At 33.8% G+C, this 5,433-nt stretch overlaps 1 long non-coding RNA gene across 1 annotated transcript; it reads left to right on the top strand.

Moving 5' to 3' along the window:
* Positions 1 to 460: 460 nt before the first annotated feature.
* On the top strand, positions 461 to 1,636 carry LOC141609069 (uncharacterized). The gene is made up of 3 exons (XR_012527180.1): positions 461 to 726; positions 816 to 935; positions 1,523 to 1,636. It is a non-coding gene; the product is annotated as an uncharacterized LOC141609069 (long non-coding RNA).
* The last annotated feature ends 3,797 nt before the right edge of the window (positions 1,637 to 5,433 follow it).

Below are 5,433 nucleotides of genomic sequence, written 5' to 3'. Positions count from 1 at the left end.
CGTGGGAATCCAAAGACACTAGATGAGGATGAACAGTTTATTCTTTGTAGCAAATGCGGTGAGAAAGCGTACAAATTGAAACTTGCTCGTGCTAAACACAGAGAACAATGTGCTAAGTGGAGAAATTCATTTGTACATCCTTTGGTGAATTTTCGTTCGATTTAGGGTTGGAGAAAGACTTTCCTGAGAGTGAGGCAAGGTTAGCCGCAGCTAAAGGGGTTAAACGGGATTGCCGTGTCACTGGTGAATCTTCTTGACTACCAAAAGGGTTCATTTCATGGCAAGTCCTTCTTATATACCTCTATCCAAAGAACAAGCAACAGTCATCTCGTTTTGATCCGTTGTTTTTCGCTATCCAAGATGACACTAATGTGTTAACGCCTCTTCGCGGTTCACCTTCAAGTGGTGATTATGTTTTCAAAGTGACCGGGGCATTAACAATCGTCGTTCAGGTAATCTAAAATGTGAACTTGTTAAATTAACATTTTGTGAATGTCATTTTCACTGTTTCACACCTGACAAGTAATTTGTTATATTTTTTGCTCTAGTGAGCACTTATATTCGTACAAGACTTATTTTGCAACGCGAATGCATTTGTGGTCATTAAAGCCGTCTGAACATGTTTCGAGTGTTGTCATTGATTGCTGGTCATCATATTTGAATTGTAAAGAGGAAGAAAACAATCTTGGTACTCCGAAGCGGTTCTTTTTTACCACGCTTGTGCATGTAAGTACATTTACATACACTCTTAAATGCTGTGTGTAATATGTATTTTGAAATATTGTACTTCCCTCTTTCGTTACTTTCCCATGCAGTCTGTATTAGCGAAACCCAGCCCAGGTTTAAGTGATGAAAAAATTTATGAATTATTCGAGGCTCGTGCAAACATGGAGTTGCAGCTTTTTCCGGGAATAGAAATAGCTTCTATCGCACTCGTAAGTTGTTATTGTTTGCTTGACATACTTTGCAATTTTCTTTGCCATTGTTGTATTGCATTTTAAAAAAATTGAGACATACTATTATCGCATAAGTTCTTTCTTTTTTAGATTAATTCCAACTACTAAACTCATTTGAACCTCAACTTGTATATACTCATTTTATATTAAAAATATTCAGATTAGGCCAAAGTAGGATAAATGGCCATTTAACACAATGTTAATGCTATAATTTCTCAATGTACTTTCTAAACGTCCTAAATGTACTTTTAAAATATTTACAATGTTAATGTTGTAATTTCTCAATGTGGGGAATATCTTATATGCATGAGCAGTTGCAACTATATGCACACGTTGGGAACATAGACCATGAGTCATACTATCATTCCATGTCTACATTCTGCTTTTGTTTTATTTCAACTGCTTGAGTCAAAGGGAATTTTCTTTGCGTTTGTATTAAATAAGGTCACTTTATATTGCAATGTCCTGTTCTCATTTTTTACATGTGCCTCATGATTAGTTAAAATGTACCCTTTGAAGAGTTTGACTGTACTTATGGTTGTACGTCATTTGTTTTGTAATTTCAGTTTTTTTTCCCAATTGTACACGAGAAACACTTTTTCTTATACGTGGTTGACCTGGTGAGGAAGCGTTTCGTCATTCTTGACAACTCACTCTCAGATGAAGATGCCATCAAGAAATATGGTGTATCTCCTTTGTTAACATGATATGTTTGAATTTGACACATTTTTGTTGTTCTATTGACTTTTGACTATTAGTCACGCTTAACACTGGTTTACAATGTTTTGTCATAGATTGATGCTTTTGGAAGGTTTTTGGGTGAGAACCCAAAAACTTCTGACTCTAGCAACATTGTGTTGGCTATGGGTCCCATTGTTGCAAAACTTAGTTGGAGAAATAACTACAATGTTGATGACTGTGGTATATACACAATGAGACACATGGAAACATTTATGGGATTAATCTCTTGGAAATGTGGCCTGATGAAAAATGATGTGAGTGTTGGTTCTTCTTTTAAAGAAATTCATGTTCATTGTGTTTTGCCTATCTTGTTAATTGTTGGCTTCTGTTTTGCAGCGGAGCGTGCTTAAAGTGTTACGATACAAATATCTATGCACATTACTTATGTTCGAGCACAACGATTGCCATGAAACTGTTGTTGATCATGCGAAGAAGGGTCATTTCTCTAAAGCTAGTGATTACATTTAATGTTCAGATATTATCTACGCAGTATGTTAGAATTTGTCTGATGACATCCGTGTTCATGTAGTATGATGTTTTAAATTCTAGTGTACGTTAGTATGTGTAATGATTTGTAATTGCATAAGCAAAATGTTGAATTTGTGAACCAATGTTTTGTTGCACTTAATTAAAGTACTTTTTTGTCTATTTTTGGCGTGCTATTTACTTGAACGTTATTATCTCCTTGAATAGCGACTTATGACGTACTGAATTAGCAAAATAATATAATGTACATTTCAGGTCTGCTTTTAAATCTCTTCTGTAAAACAGTACATGCACATTATAAACATACATAATGGACATTTGAATTAAATTGAAAGCACATTTATTACTATTATACATTGAAAACAGGGAAATAGGTCTAAAATCACTTCAAAGATCTATCTATAACGACTTCATAATCTAAGTATATGAATGAACTTTTGACGTTTTCTATCTTATTAAACGATCACATGCATTACAATTTAATTAATATTTCATGTTCTTTTTAAAATAATTTAATGTACCTTTAAATATAATATAATGTACATTTTCCAAACAGTGCTTAATGATATTTTAGTTGCACCTAATTATCAAAACATGCACATTATGAATATAGATAATGGACATTTTAATTAAACTGTTTAGATAAATTACATAATATATCTGATGTAAACAGGAAAACCTGTTTAATAAATCATCAAAGATCTATTTTTAATCCCTTCCCAAAAAATGGATTCACTCGCCCCTTGTTGGGTGTCTTTTGGTCTTGCGGCTATACAAACTACACATAAGGGAAAGGGTTTAGAGTTGGATTAGGTTGATTCGCGGTAGCGGTCTGCCTAATGCAACCCTAAACGCTTTCCCGTCCCATTATGAATGTCAAAAAAGTACATTTAGAACTTTTAGAAAATACATTGACAAATTATAACATTACCATTGTGTTAAATGGCCATATATCCTAATTTGACCTAATCTGAAGTTTTAAATTATAAAATGGGTATATAAAAGTAGAGTATCAAATGGTTCTCACAAAATCTCATTGAAGACATGACATATCCGTCACAAGCTGAAGACGGATACCATTTTACCTCACAATGTACCCACTTTTTCTCTCTCTGCAACACTATTCATGTGGTCCCCTTTCTCCACTAACCCATTTTATTACCATTTTATCTGACAAAATATCCGTCACAAATGGTAACCCGTCACAAGGGAGACCAATTGAATGGTTCTAGTAGTTGGAATAAACAAAAAAAGAAAAATAAAATAAAAAATGGACTTGCGGAATTATAGTATGACCCAATTTTTTAAAAAAAAACCGCCACTTTAAACTTCTTCTCTTTAATATCTTATTACTTTTTGATAAACCTGTCAATTAAATTGTACCTGCACGTTTTCTCATTCTCAGATCGTTCATTTACTCTTATCGCTCTCTATCGGAATGAAGGTTATACTCTTTGCCTTTAATTATTTGCTAAAAACAACCGTGTTTACTTTTCATCTGCTTCGAATTTTACATAGTTTCCTTAGTTGTTAATGTTCGAAGATGTTCATTATAAATTAGTCCTACTATTATTTCTCAGGTTCATCAATATGTCTAAATTTATACGCATTGTTTCCTAATGATTTTGATGTACTTTGCTATGGCTTAATATTTTTAAATGTTTAGGATGTATTTTCTTCATGTACTTTTTTAATGTTTAGCATTTACTTTACGGATACGTGTCCTTCATATCAATATGTCGGAATTTATACGAATTGTTTGCTAATGATTTTGATGTAGTTTGTTACTAATGTTTAGCATTTACTTTCTGGATACATGTGCTTCATATTAATATGTTGGAATTTGTACACATTATTTCCTAATAATTTTGATGTTCTTTGCTATGGCTTAATATTTAGGATGTATTTTCTTCATGTACTTTCTTAATGTTTAGCATGTTCTTTCTGGATATCTGTATTTTTAAAGGCTTTATGTTTTTGTCTTATATGTTTTTTTTTCTTTTTATTTTTTAAAAAAAACAACATTTAAAACTGAAGAACACAGATGTCACTATGGTTGTGCAAATCGAGTCTGATTCACCTCTTGTTTGTCAACCTCCATCAAGATTCAACACGAGACTCTTCTTCTGTTGAGATAATTGAAGTTTATGACAGTCCTACAATAGGAGTAGTACATCATCCTAGCATTTGTCATACTTTACAAACAGTTGACAAAAAAATTCTTCATTGCGATAATTGATGTTGCCGATGACCCTACAATAGACGAGATTGTTAATCGTCCTAGAGTTCGCCGCACTTCGTGTAGCATCTTAAAAAACTCCTCTTATCCTTTGTTGATTGATGTTCCTGACAGCCTCATTGAAGATGGGATTGTTGATCCATCTTGTAACTGGCCACGCATTAAACAGATTGTGAGGGACAAACATGACATTGTTAGGGCTACCTTAGGAACAAGTCATGCGAAGTGCCACCGATAGAAATTCTTGCTCATTTAACTGAAACACCAATTCAAACGTCATATCAAACAGACCAGGTTTTCAACAAACAGCCCCACTTACGCTAGCAAACACATAGCGGCTCTTCGTAAAGTGAGAAAATTAATTCTTTGAACGGAATAAGGATGCGCCTACAAACGCTCTTTGTGTCATTCGGTTTAGGTGTGTTCCCGAGAAGATGAGGACTCTTTGTTTATGCAGCACAGAGCGGGGTAAAAAAAGAAAGAAATTGTCTGCGATCGTCCATCTTTATATCCGAAAACAGGGAATCAATATCATTTTAGTAAGAGTCCTTCTTGTGAACCTCTCCTTGATGCTATTGACGACACGAATCCCTTCATACCTTTGACATCAATGCAATATCGGATTTCAAATTATGTGTTCACGGCCACGGCTCTGTGGATAATGAGTTGGTAATTACATACGAGAAGATTAAATATTTTATATTCATTTACATAGTTCATCTTTACATATCTGCTGCTAATCATAATTCTATTATTGTTTTTTGTGCGATGAATACGTTATTTGAGTTCAAAAATAATGTCCTTGGTTGGGATCAACTGTTGTCATTAAAACCGTATCACTATATCTCAAGCTTTGTCATAGATTCTTGGTCGGCATATCTAAACTACAAAGAAAAGGATGGGAATCCAACCAATCCCACACGATTCTTTTTTAGTACACTTACATATGTAAGTTTGGTCATTGTTTTCACGTGTTTGGTTTACTATTTCCAACATTTTCACATTACTAAA

Source organism: Silene latifolia, chromosome 10, assembly GCF_048544455.1.
Source record: "Silene latifolia isolate original U9 population chromosome 10, ASM4854445v1, whole genome shotgun sequence".
Lineage (NCBI taxonomy): Eukaryota > Viridiplantae > Streptophyta > Magnoliopsida > Caryophyllales > Caryophyllaceae > Silene > Silene latifolia.
Note: the sequence above shows the minus strand (reverse complement) of the source record. Positions and strands in the feature narration are given on the sequence as shown.